Source organism: Cupressus sempervirens, chromosome 5 (assembly GCF_028749045.1).
Source record: "Cupressus sempervirens isolate cs-2001-9-10 chromosome 5, ASM2874904v1, whole genome shotgun sequence".
NCBI lineage: Eukaryota > Viridiplantae > Streptophyta > Pinopsida > Cupressales > Cupressaceae > Cupressus > Cupressus sempervirens.
Window position 1 is genome coordinate 296294545 of NC_143122.1, and position 13004 is coordinate 296307548.

Below are 13004 nucleotides of genomic sequence, written 5' to 3' on the forward strand. Positions count from 1 at the left end.
CCATGAAGTCTAAGGACAGACATGTTGGATGTTTGTGATAGACATGTCCACCTATAAGAAAAGTATCAAATGTAGAAAAAATGCAAAGAAAAGCTTGGAAGGGTTTTAGGTGTCTTTAGGCCTAGTACAACTCATAAGGGTTTTAGGTGTCTTTGGAAGGGTTTACTAACTAACTGGTAATAGTCAGATATTTAGATAGCAGTGGTTGTTTACTGTTGTTTGGTTATTTAGAGGGGATTTTTTGAGTGTTTGGGGGAGAAGTAGAGTTGGGGTGGTGAGACAAGGCATTGTGAAAAAATTATAATCAATAAAATAATCCTGTTCTCTGCAATTCAGTCTCTGTGCCATGGAACAATGAGTTCCTATGATGTATCAAATGCATTTTGACTAATATTTAATGTGAGAACATTTTATTATTTTAATTATCTTGTCCATGCATTCTTTTAATTTTCATTGTGGGTTGAGTAAGGAATAATAGACTGGTGCATTCAAACTAGTGATTGGTTAGGCACAGTCAACTGTACTTATTCTGAAGTTTCCAATGTAGATTCTCTCCTACCACCTATAGTCACTGTTATTGGTGGGAGACAATGAGGTTGTGATAATTTATTTCTACTATATTAACCAAATGCAGGAGAGTGGGAAAACTTAGTGCAAGTGCAGTGTTGGATGGTAATTGTTGATGGAGGTTTAGCCTGGATTAGACACCAGTCTAATAGATAGTGGATCATTTCATGTTTGAAGATGTTTGGGGGGTGAATCCTTCATGTTTGGGGGGTGTCTCTGTTACCAAAAACGAGACAGTAGAGCACTACTAGTGTTATGATGGGCAAAATATGTCTTTCATTGTGATAGACTATTTCTAAGTCATCTGTGTTGTTTCTTGCTATTGTCAAGCAATCTTTGTTTTCCTTGAGACCATGAACAAAATTATCTACCATTTTTGCTAATGGTAAACTATTGACTTGAACAATGATAAAGTTTATTAGTAATCATTATAGCGGAACAACTTTTGACTTGTTCAAAAATTTTAGTCGAAGGTGTTGGAATTGATAGTGAACCCCAAGCTCCTAGAAATCACCTACAACCAAAATGCATGTTACATCTGTGTCTGAGAGAGAATATGATCCAAAAAGAAAGCCTACTTTGGTGATTTGGCTATTATTGCAGCACTAAAAAGTGTCTTATAGTGTTTCTCATTTTCTTAAATAATAGGCAATTAGTTCATGATTTCATCATATCTTATAGTGGAACAACTCCAAGAATCTTGGGTAAATTGCTTTCTATAAGACTTTCTTGTATAGGACACTCAATAATGTGGGCTAAGTGGTGGGCATAAAGAGGAACAAGAAAGGATCTGTACAAGTCCACGGTGCAGTAGAATTCAAAAATGAAATTATCTTAGTTTCATTCTAATTCTCCTCTGTTACCCTCACATACATACATAGCTCACTTCAATTCTTCAATGCTCTCAAACTTATACACATCCCTTGTCAGCAGATCTGGTCATAATTCTCCTAAAATTTACAAATATTCCTGGAAATAGCAGCTACCTAAGAATCAAGAATTAGATATAAATGCGTTGAGACCAGCATTTATAATTCTTGAACAGGATTGAAAATAATTTTGGTTTTGTAAGATGATTTGATATGCAACAACATAATTCATCCTTGTTTACTTCTGATTTATAGGACCAATACCTTATCCATTGGGCAAGAAATTGATTATTGGCAGGAGATCTAATTCAAATAACTTGTATAAGAATTAATCAACTGCAATCACCCATCTCCATTCTTATGCAATATCCCTTTTATGAACTCATAAACCTTATTGATTTACTGAAGCATTTATATAATTGCTTGAATTAAAAGCAACAATAAAACCAGCATACAACCCATCTAGACTGTATTCAACCAAATAAACCTTATTTAAATGACTGTAAAGTAAACAAACCCATAAACTAGAGACAAAAATTGATGATCCACAGATATAGTGTAAATACCCCTTTGTATTATCCTTTTCATATGACTAATACAATAACCAATAGAAAACCAATTGAATGCCCAAAATAGATTGCCATTTCTGTCATTTCAATTTGCTTATCAGAAAGTACAATGGAAGCAAACTCAAAACCTCTACATACTATTGGACCGACTGAATATGTACTGTTCTTGAAAGAAACAAAAAATTGCACAAGTCTCAGACCATCACAATGCCTTGAAAACTCATTTATATAGCATGAGTTGCAACAAGCAAAGGGCAATTGTGATCTGACAAGTGTCCAAGGAACAAAACATCATACAAAAGACAAAAACAATCACAACACAATGCCAGGCATATCAAATATTCCTTCAGGTAGGTTCGTTCCAGTTTCTATTGTGAATCTTCAACTTCTAATTTGTCTCTCATTTTTTCGGCTCCTCAGAATACGTGGCTACCAAGCTGGCCAAAGAAGGATGATCTTGTGATACCTCCAAATCGATTTTCTCCTGTGGGTTCTCACTGCTTTCACCTTGAGCAGGCATTATTACCTTTTCCCCTTCTTCTTTTTTCAATTCTAGTGCAGAGGTGTCAATAACCTACACCTTGCCTTCTTGTTTCTCATCATCATCTAAACTGTCCTCCTCTAACTGCTTGTCCAACAGAAGATCTGCCATCCAAGTGTCAAATTGTATATCATCTGGCTAGCTGAACTGTAGGATATCATTTTTCTTTTTTAAAATATAACCAGACTCCTTTCCAAAACCAACAAATTCTTGCTTCAAAGAATCAAAAAATAATTGAACTTTAACCAATTCCTCTATCGCGGTGGCCCACTAGGCATGCCCCTTTTCATTAATAACTTTATTTATCCTTGTGCAGAAAAGGTCATCCAATTCTTTACTCCACTCTTCCTTATTTTTAAATTTCTTCTTTCTATCCAAGGCATAAGGAAATAGATCAAATTTTTGATTCTTGTACTTATTCAAATAAGAAACAATTTTCAGTTGCAGAGCAACTCTCCTATTATCAAAATCTGACAGGTCATTAGCAATATCATACAATTTTTCAACATGGTCATTGGAAGACTTTATAACTGGATAACATAGAAGGGTGATTTCCTTTTCCCTTCTTCCCCATTTATTAACAATAGGCTTTAGGGTATCATCATGAGTTTTCAATTCCTCCCATATATCTATTACTTTTACCAACTGATCAAAGAATAAGGGCCACTCAATTTTGTCCACTAAATACATTAGAGCCTTTCTAAGCTTATCCTCATAATGTGTATTTAACTCTACATGTAAGGCCCATAGTTTGCTCTTCTCTTCTTCAAATTCCTCGGCTGTATAATATTCAGGCCTTTGAGGTGTGTTTGGTATCTCTACAAGGGGGGTGGATTTAAAAGGTTCCATTGGAGGACGAGGGTATGTTATTCTTGGCCTTGTGGATTTCCCCATTGCCTTGCTTTCAAGTTCAATTCTCCTTTTTACCTCCGTATTATAAGCCTCAAGAAGTGTTTCATATTTATTCTGTAACTCAGACATAACTTGTTCCTCCTTCTTAGCAATGGCCAACACAAACTTAGAAGAATCCACATTCCAATATGCTGCATGTACATGTGAAGTGTTAGCAACCCTTCTTACAAGTATGTTTCCCATCAATCCAGACTCATCTGATTGTGATGGTGTGGCTCTAGATCCCTTTCTCAATGACCAATTGACCAATGTAGCTTGATCTTCAATGAATGAAGTGCCTTGGAAGTCTCTTCTATTTAGGTCTTGCAACTCCAATCTACTTGAAATAGAATTGAAAATTAATGCATCTGCAATATCCCAATTGGGCAATAATAAAATGTTAGATGCCTTTATCATTTTCCTCCCCTCCTCAGGGCTTATATTCTACAATTCCTTCATCATTTCTTCTTTAAATTGGTTTTGCATGGAAGTTTCATCCATTTCTAGATGCTCTATTATCATCTTTTTACATTTCTCCTCAAAAACATTCATGTTTGTCCTCCATGCAAACTGCTAAAAAACCCTTGATTTCACAAAATTGTCATCAGTCAAAAATTGATGACTTGCCTGCTCTAATACAGGGTCCAACTCCCTACCTCTATAATCAGTTATTGTTAGATCCAAACTTGGGAGAGGAAGTTTTGGAGGGTTACCCTCATCTAATTCTACTTGAGTAATAAAAATATCTCCCTGTGATCCCATTTGTTCAACCTGTTCACTAGTGAGTTGCTCTTCTTCAATCCTCAAAGGGGACTGGGTGGGTGAATATTCCTCATCTTGAGGCCTTTCTTCTGTCATTACCTTTTGCCTCTTAGGACTAGGCTCTTCACGTCTCTCCTCTTGGGCTATACTGGTAGATCCTATTATTTGTTTGCCCTTGTCTATAGGAACCCTTTTATTCTGAATTATAGTATATTCGGGCCTCTTTTGTACAATTATTTTATCAGTTCTCACATTTGGAGTGAAAGCCAACCTCCTCATGACCTCTCTAGCCTTATCAGGATATGAATCAATAAAAAAATGTTTCTTTTCATTCATGACCTCCATTATTTCAGGGAAGGTATTCATGAGCTTACTTATTTTGTTAGCCTTTGTAATAGCATTATCCAAAGGATCATATTTATTATCAAAACAATGAATGAATTCTAAGACCCGGGAATAAACTCTCCATTTTTCCTCTTTAGTTTCTTTCTCTTGCAATGAGAATAATTCCTTATAATATCCTCTGGATAATAAGAATTGGGCTTGATCGGTCCCAACTTGATTCTATGCCTCAACATCTGATTGAAAAATCTCTCAGAATCACAAAAATGAGGATGAGAGACAACCATCATATACTGCTCCAAAATTTAATGCAAAAAGATCCATCCCCCTTTTGTAATCACAAACTAATGGGCCACTGTGTAGGTAGGGAAAATTGACCCTGATTTCCTTTTCAACAAAAACATTTCTTCCACTCCCCCTAACTGCCATAAAACTTCAGCCATTCCCACCTTCAAAGGAACTTAGTAAGGCAAAACATGAGGGTTCCCCTTGAAACCATAGATTCTAAAAATAGTAGAAACAGGGTAGGGGATGATATCTCCCCAATTATGTGAAACTTTTAAGTCATGGGGGTTATCCATAGGCCTGATGAGACTCATTAGTACCCTAGGGATTTTGGGATTGTCACTCAATATGAGACATCTCAATTTAGCAGCAAAATATCTATCAAATCTGACAAAACTAGCATTACTTGCATCCCAGGTCATATCTGCACTCCACAACTGTACTAGTAGTATTTCTCGATTCTCCTCTTTGTTTAGTTCCATCTCATTACCAAAATATGTCACTCCTTTGAACAAAAACATATGCATTAATAGAGAGTAGTGACCAAAAGTTTTTTCCACCTTGCCCTTCGCAATCCCAACTAAACCAATGTGAATTTCTTCAGCCAAAAAGGAAGCAAAATAAAAAATAACATCTACACCGAAGGAAGCAATTTGAACCATCATGTACATGCAACCAATGGGCATAAATTCTTGCTCATCTTCACCAAAAACTCGGCATAAGGTCTTGTATATCTCTACAACCCGAGAAGTGAAAAGACTCTTCTTGAAAGGCTCTCTAGAGGCTGCCGTAATTCCTGGCAAAGTTCCTATTGTACCAATATGTGCCCTTAGTGCACCTCCCCTAATTACATCCTTCTTTGCTTTATATTAATTCTCTAATTCTAGCAGATTGATTTGCACATGGTAGTCTGATAATGATTCCAGGTGAAAAACCCCTCTAATTTCTTCAGGAGTAATCGAGACCAGAGGCACACCATCCTTTCTTCTTACAGCCCTAATGGCTTGGTCATAATTCTTAGCAATGGCTTCAAGCAAATCATAATCCATGAAAACACTTGGGACTACTAACTTTCCCAAATCAAAATTCTAGACATTAGCATATGGGGCAAACAACTTTCTTTCCAAAAACCACTTTTTAAACAAGATAAGGCCAGTTTGAGTAGTTTTTGCATCCCTAACCTAGTTCCCCTTGTCATATAGTCCATCACCAATTTTAAGCCTAGGGTTTAAGGAAATTAACTTTTTAACTTGTACAGGCTGTACAGTAGATTTTGGGAGTAATTCTAATAAATCATCGTGGACATTCCTATCCATATAATTAATTTGCCCAGAGAATGGTTTCTTAGGAGGCATTTTGACAGTATTGAGAGAATTGGAATGCCACAGAGGTTATAATATGAGTACTTACTTGAATTTTTGAACTTGTTCTTCTCTGAACTTCTAAAATTTCTCTCGAATGATAGAAGAATAGTTTTATGTCTTTACCAGGCTTAACACGACACAATCAATCAAGCTCTTGTGCTTAGAAAATTTGCAATCTTTGTTTGCGTGGGACTGGAATTAATGAAAATCTCTATGTTATACTTTGTTTCACCCAGACACGAAGCTTTCACTTATCATAAATGCGTCGAATAGAAAAACAGAGTGGCGTCGCACTTTCTTTTTTAAACTTGTGCCATTGATCCTTGAAAAATCCTACGATCTGGGAATGACAACTAAGTTGACTCATCTTTCTTCTTAACACATTGGAAGTCAAGCCAATAAAACACCTCCACCTCTACCTTTCCTTCAAGGCTGGCACTTCAAATCGGGACCATGGATGACTACGAACATGTGTCATCAACTTGCTAACTCGTTATACATAATTCTCGAGCACCTTTCCATAGCGAGCTAGCGATGATTACTGATCTTACTTTAATCGTGTGGTAGACAATTGAAACAACCTTTAAGAACACGATGGTGGGTCCATTGCTTGTTAACTCGCTATACCTAATTTTTGCACATCTTTTTATAGCGAGTCAACGAGCGTCGTTGATCCAGACTTGATCTTGTGGACAACAATTTTACTTCAATAGTGGTGGGCCACACTCGCTAACTCACTATACTTAACTTCTGAGCACTTCTTCATAGCGATTCAATGCCACCCTTTGATCTTGACTCGATCTCATGATTATAAATCTTTGTACCTAGTACATGGGAAGTGGGTCCATAACATCGCTGCAGATTTCTACCAAGCATTGGTCAAAAGTTCGACCAATGAATGGCAGAAAATGTGCTGACAATGCCAACATTTTTCGACCACCGTATTGGTCGAAGTTTTGACCAACCTACTAGATGGTCAAATTTTTGACCAAAATTTTTTCAACCAATGCCATCTAGTTTTCTACCATGCATTGGTCAAAATTTCAACCAATATCCCATAGATTTCTACCAAGCATTGGTCAAAAGTTTGACCAATGAATGGCAGAAAATGGCTCAACAACCTGAACATTTTTTGACCAACATATTGGTCGAAATTTTGACCATCCAGTAGGTTCATCAAAATTTTGAGCAAAAAATTATTGACCAATTCGTTGGTCAAATTTGGTCGAAGATTGGTTGAAAAATGGGTCGAAATTTCAACCAATAAAGGTCAAAAAATGAGCCCAAATGTACTAGTGTAAAGACCATATGAAACCTCATATTCATGACCTCATGGCCTTGTAACACCAAGTCAAAGGTTCAAAAAATGTTTTTATCTTTGATGACTGGATGTATCACTATGTAGAAATTATTTTGAAAGGGGAACAACTATTTGATTGGGTTAAATTAATTGCCAGTTAATTGAGAAGCCATCTTAAACATGCTAAGGAATCTAGGGAATTTTTTTATATGGCTTCTTATTTGACCTATTGCATTGCCTTCATCAATAATATTACCTCTCTTTCACATGAAATTTGGAGTGAAGATGTAACTATCTATCAGTATTGCCCTATGCTCCAAAGAGATAGGGTCTTAGAAGATTTAAGGAAAGTGCATGATGTACTAATAGAGAGTGTACACTTGAGCTTAAAAAGGGCACTAATGCCAAGGTTATCCTTAGAAGCCCAAAGGTTGATTCAAAATTATGGGAGCTATTTTATTTAGTTTCCCAAATCCACCTATTTGAGAATAGGAAATTTTGAAGAAGAACTAGTAAAACTATCTCGCTATGCATTAAATTGTTTTGTCTTAGTTGAACTCTATAGATAGTTATTTTTAGTAATTAAGGACAACCTCTCTCAAGAAAATTGGGAGTTATTTTTTCTTATTAATCTTGGCCATTTAACTTGCAACAACATGATTAATGCCTTGGTCATCGGAAGCAATTTACTCAGTTTTAACCTTGGATTGCATCAGGGAAGGAAGGATTTTGACAATAAAGGTTTCGCAGCCTGAGTTCTTTGTTTAAAAGGTCAATCACCTACGGTTTCACATTTGGAAGATTTATAGTAGGATTGCAATGATGAAGAAGAAGTGTTAAGAAGGGATCACTCAAGGTTAACACTTCCACAAATCAGTTCTCTCAAGCTAAAATTCCAACTAGAAGGGGTGTTTGAAGATGGTTCAGATATTGTTAAACTAGGATGAGAAGAGGCAAGTGAGTTGAAACAATTGGAAGCAGATTGGAGCCAAGGAGAAGAGGTTGATATAAACCTGAGAATTAGATCTATCCTCACTCACATGGATAATTGGCCAAGGAGAAGAAACATAAGAACTATCAATGAAAAGAAAAATGAAAAATCTCCAAAGGTGGTTTCTTTCTTTGAACCACTAGCTTCTAACATTCTGGTTTCATCTCATGTTGTAGGTAGTTTGCCAACTTCTAATAAGAAGAAAAGAATGTTGTTTCCCACACAAACCATGACCCCTAGAACTAGGTCCAAGACTAAGTCTGAGGCACTCATGTAGCAAGAAATTCAAAAAGAGAAGATGATGTCTCAAGAACAAAGTCCAAGTGAAGAACTTAGTTTTTCAGATAATCCTAATGGTGATGTAAAACTAATTGAAACCCCTAAATTAGATCAACCCAAATTCATGATCCCACCAAGGAAGATCAAGGGATTTCCACTACTCCTGCTATCCTATATTGGCTCTCTAATTTGATCAGCAAGAAAAGGAATCTACAACCTGTGTCTACACCTTTTAAGGACATTGTTACCAAATATATAGCTGGTGGCTCTAAGAGAAAAAAATTGAAAAGTGATGCACATCTGATTAAAGATCCAGTAATGGGAAAAGTAATGGTAGAAGTGGCCACATATAAATAGAAGAATGAATCTAGAGAAATTGATGTTGAAGGTTTTAAGGTCACTACTATGGAGTTAGGAACCATTAACAAAGACATAGGTAACTGCTTTTTCAAATTCTTTGTAGATCATATGTTGAACTAATCAGAAAAAGATAGAAAAGAAAAGAAAGAGCTCAAGGTGTTGTTAATTACCATGGCCACCTATATAGATTCATTGATGAATTTAGGTGCTCTCTTAATGGTTCAGACCCTACAATCTTTTGATCCCAACTCCTTAGATAGCCAATAGTTGGTCAAATAGATGCAAAAGGGAAAACTTCTCTCAAATATACTATAGGACTGGGTGGCCTCTATAATCAAAGAAGGTAGTAAATTTATCCTAGATTTCACTACAACATTTGCAAAAGGAGACACACTATTGGGTGAGATTTAGACCCTTGTGCCAATATGGGAAGTTGATCAGAATCAATGCCAAGCCATCGTGTTTTAGCTCAATGAGGTCAAAAAATACAGAGTGCTAAAGTTTCTTGGTGAAAATCCCATGAAAACTGTGGACTCATGTATGCTAGTCATCTTGAAGAGCAATATGGGTTGGAAGGAGTCTATTTATAGAGATGCCATTGAGGAAATGCAATCAGTGGAAACTAAGATCACTGGAATGGACAAAGAACTTCTAAAAGATATGCATGTTTTTAGTCCCATAGGGATTCCAAAATTCAAAGATGACAATATGGACTCTGAGGTCTTAACAAGAAGTTTCAATGATGTCATGACAAAAATCAAAGACAATGATGCACCTAATCTTAGCGACCTCACTACACTAGAAAATATCGAATCGATGTTGTATCTAAATAAGAACCTCATGTTGTGGTAGAGCCAAAGGATAAAAGAGCTCAAATGGTAGAAAGATGCTTGCAAATCCAAATTGTTGAGCCTAAAAAACTCACACTCCCATGCGATGCAAAAATTCATGAATGCCTTAAGGAGCTGGAAGTTGGTAAAGCAAACCATAGCTGATAGAGAGAAAATTGGCGACAAAGTTTAATTAGAATTGTTATTTTTTTCTTTTTCCCTTTTGCAACTACTTCAAAACTATCTTTACTACTCATAACTATTTTTAACCAAAAGGCTGGGCTTTAATGGAGGCCTTTTTAGATCCGTAAAAACTATAAATGTTGGAGCATTTAACTAGTTAAGGGTTAGATTATTAGAAGACAAAATAAACTTTGATAAAGTTAATACTATTTCAAGTTAAATAAATGGAAATAGTGATCGATAGATAGAATATATATATGAATACCTTTAAAAAGACTTTGTGCTGAAGGAAGATTTTGAATATATATATCTATCATCTTTATTTACACTTTAAAACTTGGTGTTTGAAGCAATTTGAATGTGGTTACTTTATGAACTATGATGATCAGTCATATGTAATATCTACTACTATTTCTATGTGGTTTGTTCTCATTCATTTTCTTGCATGATTAATTTGAACTGTGGTGGTGTTTAGATTCAAGCTAGATTATTGCTGGCAAAAGGACTATGAGATTTTCATTCCTTTTTTTGTAAATGAGTGTGCAAACCTCTGTACCTAAGAGTACGTGAGTGATCCTTATGTGCTTTATGGTAAAAGTGTGCATTTAATCATCGTTGTTTTCTTTGAGCTATTGATAAATCTTTGTAAAGGGAGTTGTGCCTATAAATGCAGAGGGAAACAATAACTATTATGTTTTCCCAACTGCTGTGAATATTATTGGATTTTCCAAGTTCTAGGAATAGAGTAGATTATTGTTTAATTAGAAAAGACAATTTGTTCACTAACACAACTTATTCATTATGGTGAAATTTAATGCACTTATGAAAAGGGGAAGCCATAGATTACATGGAAAAGAGAAGCAAAATACCAAGCTTAACTTGAAATTGATTAGAAGTAGAAATGAAAACAAAGGTAGTATGCACAACCTTATTGGAAAGGGTCATACAAAGACTGATGGAACCTTGAGGGAGGTAAAGGAAACCACTGCAAGTTTGAACTCAAACATCATATTTGTCATAGGTATCCTTATGAAATTGTTTTAACAAAATTAAAATCTCCAATGATGAAATTCATAGAGGAAGAGGGATAAATCAAAACAATGTAACAAGATATATGAGAAACTCTAATAGTAATGTAAAGAGGATCATTAGGTTCCTTAAACATATCAGAATGATCAAAGGTGATAGGAAGGAATGTTTAAGTTTTGGTGAAGATAAAACTGAAATTTGAGGTTGAGACTCAACATGATTAACCACATGATTACCTTCTTCTATCTTGTTATCACAATTGGTATTAATTACAAGAAAATAAGATTGATTAATGACATTTGTTGAATGTGAAGGTAAAGGATTGGTGTAAATTTGCAAATCCTGATTAGGAGGTGCTACAAATTTATTCATACTATTAACTACAACATTAACATATATAGTATTGGAATCAATAGGGTCTTGGATATAATTCCTCAAAGCATAACACTTTTGATTATCGTGAGGTTGATGATGGTACTGACAAAAAGCATTTTGATCAAATGATTCAAGTATTGGTTTACTAATGTCAATAAGATGGATAGGAGGAAGTTTTAAAATGATAGAATTAATCAAATTTGACATCACCACATGCAAAGCTTGATCTAAAGTGGCATCTTTACAATTAGGATGATACAAAAAGGAAAAAGTAGTTGTATCTTTAGATGTAGTAGCCACTTGATCATCAACTATGTTTGTTGACTTATTGATTTTAATGTAGTTGTTAGGCTTAGAAAACTTGTTTTGTTGAATGAAAATATCACTCTTGTCAATAGTAGCATGAGCCATTAGAGTGGTGCTCTCAAGTTGCCTCACTTGTAATTGATAATAGTAAAGCATTGCACAAAGATGCAAGAAGGAAGTGTACTCAAGTAAGGATAATCTTATCTCTAATGTACTTTTTGAAAATTAGAAATAAAAATATGATGAATATCATGAGCATCCTTAGGTAAAGCTTTTGTAAAAATATCAGCTATATGTTCCTCTGTATTCACATACTCCAATCTCACTTCTTTGTCTTGTACCAACTCTCTCAAGTAATGGTAATTGATAGAAATGTTCTTGGTCTTGGTGTGCATAACAGGATTTATTATATTAATAGCACTTGTGTTATCACAAAATATAACAACAAATTCAGTGATCTCTTCCTTTATTCCTTTTAACAATTGCTTGATCCGCACTATGTTTGAAAAATTAACTGTTGTTGCTACATATTCAAAATATGTTGTGGATTGAGAAATGTAGTTCTTCTTCATGCTTGTCCATGAAACTAGTCTCTTTCGTAGAAAGAGATTTCCATCGCATGTACTCTTTATATCATCAACATTTCTAGTCCAATCTGTATCAATATACACTCTCAATTCAAACTTGCCAGTATTTTTGTAATACAATCTATAATCATCTATACCTTTTAGATATCTCAATATTATTTTTACTTCCATCATGCAATTCTACTTAGGATTTTTAGGAAATCTAGCAACAATCACAACTACTAGTGTAATATCTGGTCTATTGTAAACAACATATTGCAGCTCTCCAATCATTGATCTATCTAAGGTTTGGTTCACGTCAACATAATCATCATTCTTTGAAAATTTATGTCTAGTAGCCATAGGTGTACTAACTAGTCTTGAGTCCTCCATTTCAAAGGTCTTCAATATCTCCTTGATGTACTTGGATTATGCAATGTGTATACCTTTCTTCATTTGATATACCTCCAAACCAACAAAGAATTTGATCTCTCCAAACATTGACATCTCAAATTCCTTCTTCATTTCATTAGAAAATTATTGACACAACGAATCTTATCCTCCAAATATGATATCATCCACAAATATCTTAGCT